General features: G+C 46.3%; 1 long non-coding RNA gene across 1 annotated transcript; it reads right to left on the reverse strand.

Moving 5' to 3' along the window:
* Window positions 1-8,374: 8,374 nt before the first annotated feature.
* LOC147601037 (uncharacterized) lies at window positions 8,375-12,764 on the reverse strand. Its single transcript, XR_015258580.1, has 3 exons — window positions 12,635-12,764; window positions 10,269-10,373; window positions 8,375-8,530 (listed from the first exon to the last, which is right to left on the reverse strand). It is a non-coding gene; the product is annotated as an uncharacterized LOC147601037 (long non-coding RNA).
* Between the last annotated feature and the right edge of the window lie 3,841 nt (window positions 12,765-16,605).

Here is a 16,605-nt window from a genome sequence, read left to right on the forward strand (position 1 = left end):
AAGGAAGACTTCTCTGGCTTCTTTCTTCCCTTTCTTTCTCCCTTGCCCCAGCCCTTCCTGGAAATGGCCGTGTTAAAATGGAAACTGAATCAATCTAAAACACCGAGAAAAAAGAGCGAATCTGTAGATTTGTTTAGCAAGCTTTCTTTTGAGCTTAGGTAAATGTTGCCTTTTTTATTCTAGAACATTACTAATTCCTGTGCAGCTCCTTTAACAGTTATCTTTAAAACCCAATAAAAATCACTGATACAATTTGTCAATTTTTTCCTGAATTTTGTTTAGGCAGATTAGTAGATCTCTTCAGAGTAAAGTGTAAGCACTTATCACTTGCTGGTTTAAATTTCAACACTGTGGTTTTGACCAGCCTGTTTACTTAGCATATCTGCTGTAACCTTTGGCATACCTCTGAAGTGGGGACCTAAAAAAAAGAGTTGTTTAATGAGAAGTATGTACACACCACAGACCACACTCTTTTTGTGATATTCTTTATCAGTAAAGCAAACTTTCAAGTCACCTTGTCTACCATTTTTAGATAAGCTACTCTGCAGATAAACTTTTATTTCATACGTTAAGATGATATGGCAATTCGAGTTGGAGAGAAGAGATGAGGTCTCTTCTCCAGTCTCCTCCTCAAAGCAGAGTCAGCTCAGAGGTCAGACCAGGTTGCTCAAGATGTTGTCCAGTGTGGGCTTGGAAACCTCCAAGGATGGAGTTTGCGTAACCTCCCTGGGCAACCTGCTCCACTCTTTGGGTGTCGTCACAGTGAATACGTTTTTCCTTATGTGTAGTCAGAACCTCTCGTGTTTCAACTATTGCCTGTTGTCTCTTCATCTTCCCACCATGGACACCAGTGAGGAGCCTGACTCCATCTTCTTGATGTCCCCTTCACAGGTACTGGAGGGCTGCTATCAGATCTCCTATGAATCTCTTGTGCAGGCTGGACAAGCTCTCAGTTTCCTCGTTCTCTCCTTGTGAGACATGTGCTCTTGCAAATGCAGTCATTTTATCATAGAAGGGAATCAGGTTGATCAGGCACGATTTACCCTTGTTAAATCCAAACCTCTTTCCTGTCTCCTTCTCCTTCAGGTGCTCAGAAACGTACTCCAGGAGGACACGCTTCGCAATTTTCCCAGAGTCTGAAGTGAGACTGTCCCATCTACTTTGTGCAAGTTGAACTTTTGGATATCTTTGAAAATGTGTTTGGCATTTGCCCTTTTCCAGTTGTTGGGATCTTCCACCAATCTCCATCACTTTTCAAAGACAACAGAGAGTGGCCTTGCAAGGATGTCAGCCAGTTCTCAGCACCATGGATGCAGCCTGTCAAGTTCCGTGGATTTGTATGTGTCAAGATCTCTCAAGCAATCCCTTGACTTGACCTTCGTCCGTTGCTGTGTAAGTTACCCCATGTGCACGTTTAAATGAGATACGTTAGTATTTTGCAGCTAAGTCATGGCAAGCATATGTTTGTTCCTGCTCATGCTTGGACACACAAAATACAACCAATACGGTGTGACAACTTAGCAAAGCAGAACTAGAGTCTGCACTGATTCAACCTTCTGTGAACTGGTAAAAAGGTACCATGCTGTTGAGAAAATCACCACTGTAATCTTCACAGCAGCTTTGCTTGAGGTGAAGCAAAGGCTGCCAGGCTGATGTAGAAGATGTGAAGCTGTTGTAAAAGGGGAAGGTGCTTATTAGCTCTGCTCCAGAGCTGAGAGGGCTTCTCTTCAGGCAATGGTGAGATCTGTGAAACTGAGCAGACATGCAAGCTTTTGACTGCTTTAGTGTGTGCTTTCCCAAAAGTGTTTTTACCCAACATAAAGCGGTAGGTTAACTCTGTCTGGGCGTAACATTCATAACTCATAACTGGGCAGCAGTGTTACAGCTGCTGAGTTGCAGTCACATCTGCAGCGTGGTTCCCAGGGAGATCCCTGAAATCAAATCTATGGCTTTGCTCTGGGAAGGGGGTTTTTGCTTATGGGAGACATTGAAGGGTGACCATTGACCCCCAACCAGCCAACCACGCCCAAACATTTCTATTTCTATTGCCACGTGTTGTATTTTCTCTGCTCTCTGTGAGCCCAAAGGAGTACTAAGGAGGAGGAAAGAGCCGATTTAGCAGTGCCTGACAGATGCAAGAGCAATTACCAGAACCCATCAAGGCTTCTCTCAGCTGCAGAAGGCGTGAAGAGCGTATTTTGACAATGTGCCACAGGCAGACAGGGTCCTGCATTGTGTTACGCTGTGAATAAATAGTGCCTGGCCACGTCAGGCGTGTATGCAGGGTTTGCAGGATCTGCCGAGGATCTGTCACCGAAGAGTTTCTTCTACTGCTCTGAACTGCATCACAAATTAAAGTGGGCTCTCTGCTGCACACAGTTTTACTGTGCCATAATAAGAATCAGAGCAGGACAAAACAATTAAAAAGCCTGAAAAAAGAACAGGCAAGACGGAGGCTGTGCAAGGGACAGATCAAAACAGTCCCTTTTCCGTACCACAGAGATGTGAGGCTGCTTGCTGCTGCCCGAAGAGGAAGGATGCAAGCCTTGAGAGCATGGGGTTATTCACTCTGCACTGGCCAGTTTTGACACAAACAGAGCATAGAAATCCCACAGCTGATCCCTCCACTCCAGAAACAAGGCTTTTTTTTCTCAAAAATTTCCCCAAGCTGCTATCTCTGTTCCCCTGACTGTGCCAAGCCCTGCAGGGCAGCATGGTCTGAGACCCACTATGCATATTGTCTGTGTGCCTCTGTCTGCTATCATGTGTGGCCCACACATGACCAGAGCATCTTCTGGGCAGCTCCAAAGCATCTCCTTCTTTTTTTTCCCTTCCCTTCCGCAATTGTCAGGACCAGGTTTTATTTTGAGGAGTACTCATCAAAAGCAGACTGCTCCAAGTCATTGCTAAGTCAATTTTTTTTGTGGTTCAACAGCTCACAGAAAAAGAGTTTCCTTTGACTTTTTTTCTGTAAATCTGCATAGATGTTACAACAAGGGCCAGTGAGTGCCCATGTCTTGCTCTAACAATGCAGATGTGGGAGGCAGGGATGTGCATTTAGAGCTGGGGACTCAGCAATGCTTCTGGGACCCCCCTTCTGAGGGTGGACTCACCTGCCAGCTTCTCCACTGCAGTAAGACCACCAACACTTTCCTGTGTGTGGAAGATGTCTTATCCTGACAGGGGAAATAAAGCTGCTCTTCCTAGAAATGTACAAATGTTAAATCATGCTCGCCCGCTAGTGTTGCTGAAGTTGTGCCAAAGAACAAAAGAGGCGCCTGGGCCAAGATAAATCGGCGCTGAAAACAGAGAAGAGCATTGTTTGAACAACGAGGCTGGTGAGCCAGTTCGAAACCAAGTGCCCTGAGCCAACGCATGCTATTTCTACCCTTCCCACTGCTGCCAAATGACTTGCTTAAGATGTGGCATTTCAGGCTGAGAAGCAGAAATAATAGAGTTTTGATATTGTAATAGATTTATAGAGAATTCTTCCTGCAAAAGCGTGTAACCTGAAAACCCAGTTGCAGGATTGCTGGGAGGCATTTTTGGACCTTCTCCATGCTTGGATGCTCAGTGTGTGGTGACATGTCTTTACTTTGAGTTAAATTTGCATTGTCTCTTCTTTCTATTTTTGTTTCCATTTTGTTTTTATTTCTGTTGCCAGAAAAAAAAAAAAGAAAACCATCCTTGGAATGCATGTTGGTTTCTGAACACTCTCTTTCTGCTTAAAGGTTTGTTCCTGAGAGACGGTGGCTAAAGCCTGCGAGCTCCTGGCTGTTCAGATGCTGCCTTAATGAACCAGAAGGATAAATACAGCTCTGCAGCCAGACCGAGAGGTCTTTGCTTGCAAGAAGAATGTTCAATGAGAAACCGCAGAAATAACTTGTGGGAAGGATGCTGTGTTTTAAAACACAATTGGAAACATATTTTGTTATTTTTGCAGTGTTTCATACCAAAAAAAAGCTATCATTCACCTTGCTTAAATATTGTTTTTAAGCCTTGCGTAGTAATGTGTGCGATTACCATGAACTGACAGCTACAGGACACTAGTTCTACAGCAACATGAACACGAAGGATGGACTGATGCACTCCGGGAGCATGTGAATGTGGCAGCAGTTCACCTTGCCTTCCTTTGCTGAGAGCTTTTTGCCTTGCAGATAGAAGAGGATGTCACCAAGCCTCATGGCATGTACCACAAAGGCTTCCCATCCCTGCCCTGCATCGCAGCACCAAGCCTGAGAGAGGGACCAGAGCTTTTCCTGGCTTTCCCTTTCCCCTCAGCAGTGCTGCAGTATCATCCCCTTCACCAGCATTGCTGTTTCCCTGCCAAATCCCTTTTTGCCCATTATCCCTTCATCCAAACAGCGATTTCCATCCCTCTGGCAGTGCCCACAGCACTCCTTTCCCTGGCGAGCTGAGCTGAGCCAACACATTTCCTTCTCCGGGATGCAACTCAAGGTTAACCTGAGCCTTTTTATTTTCAGCTGAGGCCAGGAATCTGTACGCTGAGAATGCTAGCAGAAAGAGAGATCTTTCCAAAACTTATGGGAAATATTAAGGTGGAAGAGAGACTGGTTGCCTGAATGCCTCTTTGCAGACTTTTCTCTCTCCTCTGATTAGAGACCAGTGAGCCCTTTCTTAGCCCTAAAGTTAGTTTTTTCTAAAGACTTCCCTTTTTGGGTCTAGGACAGCGTTCAAAAATTCAAGCAGAGCTGCCAACATTGCAGAGCTAAGGCATGGAAGCATCGCTGCGGTGGTGGTGCCGGTACCACAGCCCGACAGGCGCCAGAGCAGCCAGATGACACTGCGGTTCTTCCTCTGCAAGTGGTTTCAATTCACTTGTCAGGAGGTTTGCTGGCACCACTGTAAGGAAGGCAGCAGGCAGCAAGCTTTGTCGGTAGGACTTTGGGGATGTCTGTCTGGCCTTTGGTGTTGTAATCCCTTATAAAGATTGAAACTGCTTTAATTAGGGTTGTGAACTTTTCTGTTTGCTTGTTTGTTTTTTTTTTTTTTCACAGAGGCATGCTACCAGGAAAAGCCACAAATATTGTAATATAAACATGCTCACATCATTTTATTTTATTTCCCTCCCCAAATGGAAATGCACTTATATCCCTATTAAATACTTACTGCTTTGAAGGTTACTAGTTGAAAAGCATTAGAGAGAAAGCAATGTATTAACAAGCATGAGGGTGAAGTGGCTTCAGAGGAAAGGCAGCATAAGAAGAACATGGACCAGTTGGAGAGAATCCAGAGGAGGCCACAAAGATGATCAGAGGGCTGGAGCACCTCTCCTATGAGGACAGGCTGAGAGAGTTGGGGCTGTTCAGCCTGGAGAAGAGGAGGCTCTGGGGAGACCTTATAGTGGTCTTCCAGTACCTCAAGGAGGCCTGCAGGAAGGACAAGGAGAGACTCTTCAGTAGGCCCTATTGTGACAGGACTAGGGGTAATGGTTTTAAAATAGAAGGAGGTAGATTTAGATTAGATATTAGGAAAAAATTTTGTACACTGAGGGTTGTAGAGCACTGGCACAGGGTGCCCAGAGAGGTGGTGGATGCCCCATCCCTGGAAACATTCAAGGCCAGGTTGGACGGGGCTCTGAGCAACCTGATCTGGTTGGAGATGTCCCTGCTCCTTGCAGGGGGGTTGGACTGGATGACATTTGAAGGTCCCTTCCAACCCTAACCATTCTGTGATTCTATGACTCACAGATGATTGTGGGGCTCCTGCTTACAGCGTGGGGTCTCCTCACCCTGCTGCAGACCTTGCTACATGAAGAAGGGTGGATCCTACCTTTACCATACCTATTTCTCTTGGCTGCTGCAAAAGGCAGCCCAGAGAGTCTGACTCAAATATGCACGTCGCTGTGGGAGGCCTGGAGGTTGAGTCAGATGAACCTCAGGGGAAACCAGCATCACATTTCAGATAAACAACGTCAGGCAAGCGGATATACAGACCTTGCCTTAAGCGAGGTTGAACGGTATTAAAAGACTAGAGTGGGAAAGAAAACAGAAAAAAAATGCTCATTTAATTACACATTATAGCCTCTGATGGATAGTAGCAGAGATCTAGATCTGTAGAGATCTACAGAACTGGAGATGAAAAAATGCGATGTTTCAGATGGCTCACGCGTGAGCGCGGCCGTGAGTCACCTACTTGCAGTTTTTCTTCAGCAGCAGCAGCAAGCAGAGGTATAAAAATTAGTCTGAGTTCTTAGGGAGTAACTTGTTTGCAAACCACACAGAAGAGCCATAGAATGTGGCTATTTAAATCAAATTAGAGTTATAAATTCTGCTGATAATGTAGTTGTAGTCTCTGGTAATTACATTCATATCTATATTCTTCCGATCACTTACCCTGCGTTGGGGAGGGTGAGTGTTTTATTGCTTCACATGAAAGATATGAAGAGTAAGGTGGATAGCTATCTAGGAAAATGAGGTCTTTGGCTTTCTTTTAAATGAATTTTACTACTATTTAATTAGTGGTAAGAAGACGGAGCTCAGTTTACTTGCCCCAGCCACTTTTACTTATCGCTAGCAGAAAAGTGGGCTTTTAACACAGCAGAAAAGCTTCTAAAAAGTCTGCTGAAGATGTAATCTAATCCAACGCAGGCACTCTTAGTGCTTCCTGTCCTTGGAAATGATACCGTTTGACACTCCTCATGTGTGGAGATGAAGGTGGGATGAAGAGGTTTTGGCCTAGAAGTCCCAGGCCATGAGAGCTTCTCAGCATCAGCTTCATAAACCCCCATGAACAGCAGATAGAGGCTGGGCAAAGAGGACTTTTTAGCGGCTCAGAGAAACAAATTTTTTTTTTTTTTTTGGTAACCACAGATGACTACAGTTTGTTTTCCAGTAAATCTGCCATAGCTTTTCTGTAGACAAAGGTCATCTTAAAAAAATAAAATAAAATGAAATAAACCTTACCCTGTTTAAGCCCCTTTTTCATCAGTAATGGACTAAAAATGTTGTTTTCACATGTCCTTTTAAGTGACATTTCTCCAGCCATCATGTAGCAAATTGTGACAGAGCCAGTGTCTTGCTCCTCTGGCTGTCTGCTTGCAATAACGCTGCCAAAAATATTTGCAACCGCAAGGCTTAGCTGGGAGGCCAGTTTGACATCCAATACATCATAATTTCATTCTTTTACAGTTGCTTGTATCTGAAGCTGTGCACACAGCTGGTCAGATCCTTCTCTATTCCCCATTTTGAGGGCATGTGAGAGTGAGATATTTCATCCCCAGGGGCGGTGGGGCTCCTTGTGAAATGCTGTTGCTCTTTTAGCTCCCCTGACAGTTTTTCTGTGAAAATAATACTAAAAATAATTCAAGAATCAGCCTTATCTGTATCATTAAGGAAAGAGTTGCAGTTCTCTGATGTTTAATTTTTGGCTAACGTACAGCTACTTTTTTTTTTAAAAAAAAAAAGTCTCTGGCAGTGCTGGAAGAACACGTGCAGAGATTTTGGTATACAACTGAGACAAGAAATCTCACCTTCCTGATGCTACTTACTTCCTCATTACAGCTTGGCAGCATCCTTGTAGTTTTACTGCCATGTTCGCATCTTCTGCATTCATCACGCCACTTCCCAGCCCGCACAGTGCAACTGGCTTGGCTCTGCACAGACCACCCTGCAAGCCTGGCCTGGTTCCAGTAGCTTCCTAACGTGCCTTCTGTTGGCTTTTAGCATGCTTTATTTGTTCTGCCGTACAGCGGATGCTGAATGTAGGTCAGGCAGAAAGTGTTCACTTCCTCCTTCCATGCTTTGGCTGTAGACAAGGTGCATTGAGCAACCAGTCTTGCAGTGACAGCCTTGCTCCTTAAATCTCCCTTCCCCTGTTCCCATCTTCTCTTCACTCATTGCCTGCTTCTGTTTGGCCTGGGGCTTTATCTCCACGTACTTGGCCTCCTAGCAAATCCTTGCTGGCTTCACCACTTCTCCATCTCACTTGATTTTGTGTTTCTTTTCCTGTTTTCTGGAAGAGAGAGATGATACTTGGCTGGAGAGAGGACAGGAGGGGACTGGACATGCCGTTATGGACCAGTTGGAGGAGAATTCAGTCCATCAAAGGAACCAGGAGGCAACGAGTGATGGAGTTGCCATTTTCAGAGGGGTGGAGTGACACAGCAAGGATTTCCCTGTCCTTTCAACTTGATCTTCCAAAACTCAGATCCACCCCTCAGAAAATGTACTCAACCCCTAATTAACAAAGCCTTAGTGGTTTGGAGAGCGCCCACGTATCCAGCCTACACACTGCCGTATACAGATAATTTTGTCTTTATTGATTTTCTTGAACAACATCAATTAATTGCTAGTCAGGGATGGCAACATTGCATATAATGATAAAAAAGCTGACATACCTTCAAGAGGAGGGAAAAGAAAGCAAGGCAGCAGAAGAGCTGATAAGCGTGAGTTGAAGCCAGACTAATTCAAATGGGAAGCTCAGATGCCATTTGTAGCTGTAGCCATGGGTAGTTTGCACCAATGTGTTCCCCGTTCTTCTGAGGTCTTCAGATGGAGATAGATGCTGTCTGAAATAGATGTTTTAATCAATTATCCATCTTTTGGCTTTCTGCTGCCCTTTTCCCCCGGGGCCCAGTGGCTTCTCCCACACTGTGTGCCTTGTTATACATCTAGCACATGCCGTCATGGCCTCACAATGGGGCATTCATGTTAGGTCACTCAACTGGAGGCCACGTGTCGTGACCACAGGGGTGGAAGAATATCAAATCACAAGCTAGGGCAGAAAACCCTCAAGTTACTATGGAAGATGAGTTCAGCATGACCGATTTAGTTGAACATGAAGTAGTGGGTGCAGTATAGATGGACCAAAATGAGATGTCGTGGTTGGTGATGGTCTGGCAGACATTGGTACTTCTGACCTTAATAGCTGGAGTTCATGAATCGATTAAATGTCTATTATTGGGTGGAACTGGCTGTGGTCTGGCTACATAACAATGTGCACTAGCGAGAGTTTAATTAGTCTAAAGTAACGCACACCTGCACTACGAGGGTACTTAACCTGTCTTAACTCTTTCTTAAATTGTTTTAGCTTCTGCCTGCAAATTATTAAATTCTAGTGTAATTGATTTAAGGAAGGGTTAAATTGGATTAAGTGCATCTCCATTATGTGCTCTTACGGCTTTAATTAGGTCAATTTAAAATCAATTTAGAAAACTTGCACCGGTTAGTTTAGCTAATGGAGATCAGAATCTAGATATGGTGAAAGAGCAAAATACTACATTGAGCCATCAATTCATCATTTTTTATAGCTAGATGTTAGATGGTCTCTTGGACCTAGACTTATGTTTTTTGTAAGCCCAGCTCTGCCAGACCAAGGGTCTGAAATGTTCGGGGGCTGAAATTAGCTGAATTTGAGAACAGCTCTTCCCACCATGCTGCCTTAGACTCAAGCCTGGTTGGGTTTGGTCTACTTGTTTCACGCTAGAGGTGTTGGTAGCTGTGACAGAGTTAGCAGCCTTGGCATTAGCCTGTAGCCCTCTGGACAGCCTACACCCAACCAGTCTGCTTCAGGCCTGAGCTTTGCTCTACCAGGACACTTGCTGAACCAAGAACCACCCTGCATTGTACATGAGTTTATTGCCAGCTGTCTGATGGCACAGTTGGCAAATGTCGGACCTGAAGCAGAAAGCACCCTCATGACCCTAAAATATGACATAGAGGAAAGTGCTTCCAGAATCACCTGCTTCTGAAGGTCCTCCCCAGCACTACACTGGGACACCGGTGGATCCAGAGACAGGGAGGATCATCAGATAGTGCTTGCTCTAAATTCACCTCTCCACTGCCAGGGATAACCCACTGCACGGAACACAAAACCTAAATAGGAAGGATCATAGAAGATCAGGCTGAAGGACTGAGAGAGATCGTCTGTCCCACCTGCTGCCTCAAGCCAGAACTGACTACGACAATGACATTTCTGAAGCAAGGGTGACTGGTTAGAGCTAAACCTGCCAGGAAGGGGATGAAGTTTGTGGGGATGAGAAGCTGTGAGGATCACTGGGCAGAGACTCTGGAGCTCTTGTCCCTCAGCCCAGCGGTTTGGACAAGGAAGCCAGGAAAATAACGGGCTGCACTGAACCCCGGAGCAAGGCAAAACCATGATGAGCGTCAAGGGGAAGGCTCAGAAAAAAAAACAGGAAAACCTCATTGCTGGCCACAAGGGTCCGTAGCATGGTCACGTGCCCCAGAGTCAGAAGGGGAGACCAAGGCAGTGCATCACAGCACAAAGACATCCTCCTGATAACTCACCTTCCTCCAGAGCAAGAGGTGGCTGTAGCAATTTGGGAAGGAAAATCACTGAGTAAAGATGTGGCTCCTTGTGTTTTGACATTGCCTGCCACATCAGCCAAAGTACTAAAAAAAAAAAAAAGAAAATTGGAAACAAGCTCAGGACTTGAAAAATTTTGGGGTTTTGTGTGGGGCAAGGGGCAGTGACTGCTTTTGCTTTGGACAGGGTACGGCAGGAGCAGCTCTCTGGCAGTATTAGAAACTCGAAATCCTTCTCGGCGTTTGTTGGGCAAGTCGGTGTTGGCAGGAACCGGTTAACCATGCCAGTTGTTCCGTCTCAGACCTTGGCAATAAGAAATGTGAGGATTTCCTGAAGCAGAAGCTGTAAATAGGCAAGCGTGCCCCAGAGCTGCCAAGGACTCTCTGCTCTACAAACTGGCCTAATCTCTTCTTAAACTTCTTTAGACTTTTCATCACTAACGAATCTCGTGGCAAGGAGTCCCACGGTTTAATGGTGCTGGGTATGAAATCGTTTCCTTTTATGTGGTTAAAGCTGTTTCCTGCCAACGTCTTCTGAAGGCGAAGCGGGGACTGCCTGGCTGAGAGCCACGGCACTGCCGCTGGGGTGAAGGATGCTCAAAGGGCAAGGATCGAGTCCCACGGCTCGGCAGCTCTTTGAAAAAAAAAAAAAACAAACCTCTGGGTGGAAAAGGAATGGGAATTTGGGAATTCAGTCATCCGGCACTTGGGCCAGCGGGTGAATGGGCAGGAGGGCGAGCAGCCCCAGGAGAAGGGAGGGTTTGCCCCCATCGTGCACCCATTCCTCTCTGGCTGGGCATTTCTCGTCAAAGCTGGATTTTGGGGAGAAGCCAGAGTTTTCCAGGTCAAACTTTGCATGATTTTTCCAGTGTATTCTTCTCCACTGAAAGCAGATAGACTGGAGAAGGAGTCTTTCCTAATAGACAGTCAATAATTAATTTGTTTAACCCAGAACTGTAGTGGTTTTGAATTCTCAGCCAAATAAGTGTTTAGGAAAAAGTACTCCTGTGTGATTTTTATCTCTCTTCTCTCAGTGGTTGGATCGGCTTGTTCTCTACCCTCAGCCAAACTTCCCAGCTGCAACACTTAAATCTCTTTGTAAATCACATTTCTCATAGCTTTCCATCCCTGGGATGTACCTTTTGCAACTCAGGGCTCTGGTTTTCCATCTTAGAGGAGCTAGAAAAGCCACAGCGGTAGTTTCTCCAAGGAAATCCCTGCTCCGCCTGTTTTTCAAGTCAGATGTAAGGACAGCCGCATGCACGGTGGGGAATCGGTCTCTGTGCTTCGCAACTGCTCGTTCGCAGCCTTGCAAAGGGGCCACGGACAGAACCGGCTCGTTGCACGCGTCGTCAAAGCAATTGCACTTGCAGGTGTTCAGGCAAACTCCAAGGAGGTTATTTGCATGAACAGTTACTCTTGCTCTGCAAAGAGATCACCGCAATTAACTTCTTCGCTGCTGGGCAGACTCATTTCTATTTATTTGTATTTATCTGTGTCACTGTATGCATGCTCACAGCTGCATGGTTAGTTTAAAGCTGGCTCAATGGGCCCAACACTTTGGTTCTGATTTGCTTATCAGGAATATTATTTGCACCTAAATCTTTCGTGAATAGTTGAAGTGATGCATTAAAATATATGACTATTGCCAGACATCTATATCATTACGTATATACATACATACATTTGACATAGTGGTTTGGAGATAGATAGGCTGTTATGCTTCTGCTAACAAAAAGTGACCGCATCATGAATTTAAATCTAAAAAAAAAAAAAGGAGGGGAAGGAGATTGGACTAGATGACCTTTAAAGGTCCTTTCCAACCCTAACGATTCTATGGTTCTATGATCTATGAGAAAGATCTTTTCTGAAAGCCATAAGGAAAAAGGGTTTGTATCTCAGCTTAGAGGCAGGGCTTTTAAAAACAGCTTAGTGCAACACAAATAGCATGTAATTATCCTCTATAACTATATTCCTAAGCCTGAGAGCTGAGAGTCTCAGCTACGGGCAAACCACCTGGTGTTTCAGGGCGGGCACCCGGCGGAAGCTGACCGTGAACAGTCACCGGAGACGTCCCCAACTGCTCCCCGTCCTCCTGCCTACAGCCTGGAAAAAAACGTGGGAGCACAGTATGATGGAGAGTGAGTAGACAGGTTGTAAAAGGAAGGGAAAGCAAAGTCCTAGCTCTCTGCCATTAGGGATTGCTTCTGGAGTGAGAAGAGCTCCAAATTCTGCCTTTTGTAATGAATGGCCCATGACCACCATGGGGGCATGGGGGACACCAGGCCCTGGCTGTCCTGCACACACAGAGGGGAAGAGACAAAGCGGCTGTCGCAGTTCCCTCCTACCTTTTGCTCCGCTCTGCGGGGCACACGCTGCTCGCGAAAGGAGGTGGTGGGTTTGGGCTGCTTTGAACACCCTCCTGCTCATCCTGGTGAGATGTAACAGAGTGAAATCCTGCCTGAAGCACACCTGAAAGAGTATTCTGGAATAATATGTCTATATTTAATATATTAATAACTGTTACATAGATATTATATGCATTTAAAAGTTAACACAGCTGCTTGTGTTGGGATCCAGCCCAGCAGCGGGGCGGTGGGAGCAGACGGCCCTTTCTAAAGTCACCTTCCTCCCCTCCATCTTCCCCTTCCTCCTCCCTGCTGCGCACCACCCATGCCGTGCACTAACTTTGTGCTGGCGTTTAAGCCCACGGGTAACATGCTGAAAGGCGGTGGGAAGGATGGGGATGCAGCCAGAAACATACAGGGATGAGGGGACATAGGGAATTCAGGACATCTCAGTTGGGGTCCTCCAGCCTTTCCTCTCCCCTCTCCAGCCAGAACAATGGCAGAGCTGTGTTGACCACCATCCCTCTCTGATATTTCCAAAGTAAATCGATGTATTTATTTTTCCTGGACAGTAAAACTTCACCTCAGGGCCTGGCATTTTGTTCCAGCCATTAATTATTAACTGTCTCACCTTACACTGGGGTCCAAAGGCCTAGGCACCTCTGAGAGCCGGGTGAACCCAGCACCCACCTAGCAAGTGCAGGGGAGGGTGGAGAAGGGGGACGTTGACCTTATCCCCCATGAAGGCATACACCAGAGCTCGAGTCTCTTGGCTGCACCAGCATTTGCCATTCAAATCTGCTCCAGCAGATTTTCCAAGCAGGAAAAATAAAAATCCAAGCCATACCTAGGAAAGGCACCTTCCTGGCAGCTCCCACCAAGCCAGAAGCCGTAAGGGTGGTGGACAGGCCAAGGCTGGCTTGGGAATCATAGAATCCTTAAGGTTGGAAAAGACGTCTGAGATCATCAAGTCCAGTCATCAACCTAACATCACCATGCCCACTAAACCATGTCCTGAAGTGCCACATCTACACGTTCTTTGAACACCTCCAGAGATGGTGACTCCAACACTTCCTTGGGCAGCCTGTTCCAGTGCCTGACCACTCTTTCAGTAGAGAAATTTTTTTCTAATATCCAATCTAAACGTCCCCTGCTGCAACTTTAGGCCATTTTCTCTCATCCTATGGCTAGTTAATTAGGAGACAAGACCAACACTTGCCTTCCTACAACCTCCTTAAGGTAGTTGTAGAGAGCAATGAGGTCTCCCCTCATTCATCTGGAAGGCAGTGGGCAGCAGAACCTCTTGGTCAAAACTGTCAGTAGGGAGGCTGGTGGTCACAAAAGTGATCCAGGACACCATCTAGCTCTGATACATCCCTGGTTACAACCCAGCTCGATGGTTTGATCTTCTTTGTTTTAAGGTCTGTGGTAACTCAGGAAGAGATTTCCATCTTTCCATTGAAAAGGAATCCACTGAAACCCAAATCATTAATTCATTCCTTCCATTCATTCATCTGAATCTTTTTCCAGCTTCCAAGCTCTTTACTACTAAATAAATGATGTGTTTCCTTATTTTTATTATTCGTGAACCCAGATATTCATAATCTGTGGCTACCTGATATGATGATTTCTTAAAAGTAACACATTTGGAGTTTACTTTGTTTTCTGCTGTTAATGATCTGATTTCACATATCGGAGTCCTTAACAGTAACCCTCACAGTAAGAAACTATTCTTTCAAAAAGAAAAATAAATATTTTCAAGGAGTCAAATCTCTGAGAGAAACCACCCATCACCACATCAGATAAATTTGTGACAGTTATCACCACTGCAGCTTTTTAAAAGGGGGACATTGTCACAGCTGGAAAACCAAACACAGACTCTGTACAAATACAGAAAATTTCAATTCCTTCACCGCCCACACATTTGGGGCTTGCCGTTTCACAAGGCTGCCTCAGCTGCAGGCATCCTCTCGAAGGAAATAGCCTGACTGGAGTTCATGGGCTTGTGGAATTGCTCCGTTGGTGGGTAAAGTCACACAGCTGCATCTGTATCCGAATTCTCCCTAGGGTAATCAATCCTAGTATTTACTTGAGCATAGCATATTCCCAATAGAAAACTCCAAAACCCCTGAAATCTTGCTTCTGGATGACCTCCAGCCGTCAACCTTCACACCTGCGGTGTGCAGCCATCCCCAAGCCCCTCAGATGGAAGATGCGAAGCAGTCCTGGGGCTGCCCCAGCCACTCAGCTCCTCACACACCTCCGAACGAAGAGCAGTCCGCAGGCGCTGAGCGTAGCCTGGCAGGGCACGGGACCTGGCCGTGGCTCAGCAGAGGCGTGAGGACCCGCATTGTGCCGCACAAGAGCTCTTCAGGGCCACCCTTCCACAGCACAGCCAGCAACAGCATCCAGGTTGTTCCTTACACGGCACCAGGAGAAACCACGCACCTCCACGGCTGGTCCACCTTGGCCCTGAAGGAGCTTCCCAACATGTGCCACCATCTCAGCAAATCATCTGCTGGATCCCTCTCCCCAAACACCCCAGTGGAGAAGGAAATGAAAAAGTGAACGGGGGATTTTTAGCACCTGCTGAACATCAAACAGCCAGCCAGCAAGTGTGCTTTGATCCTTGTTGCATTTCAAATGCGACTTGACATCTGCATGCCCGCGTGGGAAACAACACCAGTGGTGCCCAGCACATGTCTGGCTGAAGAACCGTGAAAACCCTGTTACTAAACCACGTGCAAAGGTCTCAAGATGGTTTGGGCTCATGGTTGGTTCTGTTCTGCAGAAAATACCTGGACTCGGACACCACTGCTTCTTCTCCTCATAGTGAGAGGCTCTTGAGCTGGTGTGACAGCAGGAACAAAACCTCTGGAAAAGTCACGGGGTGGGGGGGCGGAGAAGAGACCCAGGTTAGGCAAGACCGTGCCCTACGGATCGATGGAGAGGGGGATGAACGTGCTAGCAGTGATCTAGCAGAGCACATGGGGGTCTATCTCAGGAGTCACCCAGGCTGATGATGGGAAACCATGCTCCTGGGGACGTTGACTGTGTCTTCATGTTCTGGTCTGCATCAGAACCCACGCAGGAAAGCATCACCTGTGTGCAACAGTCTGGCCCCTAATCCTCGCCCGAGTCCTGTAAACAAGCCCAAAATAAGTGCCCCTGCCATGGGGCTTGGTTTCTGGAGGTAGGTGCTTTCTGCTGTGGGAGTTTCCATACCATACAGGGGTCATCAGCTAAAGCTGGGAAAAAAATAGAGAAGTCATCTAAGCCAGGGTCTTGCAAGGCGACGCTAAGACGAGCTTTAAGTGATGCAGCAATGGGCATAGATAGGGCTGGTGGGTCTGCTAGAAATCTGAGCTAGTGACTGATGAAACCTAAAAATATTCCCCTGCTCCTCTCCCTCAGGGGCTCGGTTGCTTCCTGGGTATTTTGCCTTTTGAAAGGTTTAGTGTGAGGAGTAATTGCCTGTAAAACACTAATGAGACCAAGTGTAATTGATGTCTGGGAATTGAGTTAAACCTCTTCAGTGCATCATCGCACCTCTGTCTCCCGGAAGGGGATTATCTGGTAGATGGAAACTGCATTCGGATGGACGGCTTGCTTCCCAAACGCACTGTTTTTTTCTCGTCAGAGCGGAGCAGAAGATGGTTGCAGTCTGCAGGATGCTAACGTACGTACTGCCAAAAAATGCCCAAGTCCTCTGCCAGGCTCCCAAGGTTTGCAGAAATAGCATCACTCATCCTCGAGGCTTTCTGAGCTGACCCAAAATTGAATGGCAAATGCAAGTGGTGAAGAAGCAGGAGGACCCCAAGCTCCGGATCCTCCTTGGATCCATCATCTTGGGGTCTGGATGGTTTTTGATGATTCCCTGTGGCCAGAAGGTAGGAAAGCAGGCTGGGAACCCTTACGTTAAAAGCACAGGTTGTGCTTACAGCTGGCTAAAGAGCTAGGAAACGTTCTCT

The sequence above is a fragment of the Chlamydotis macqueenii genome, chromosome 4, assembly GCF_036417535.1.
Source record: "Chlamydotis macqueenii isolate bChlMac1 chromosome 4, bChlMac1.mat, whole genome shotgun sequence".
NCBI lineage: Eukaryota > Metazoa > Chordata > Aves > Otidiformes > Otididae > Chlamydotis > Chlamydotis macqueenii.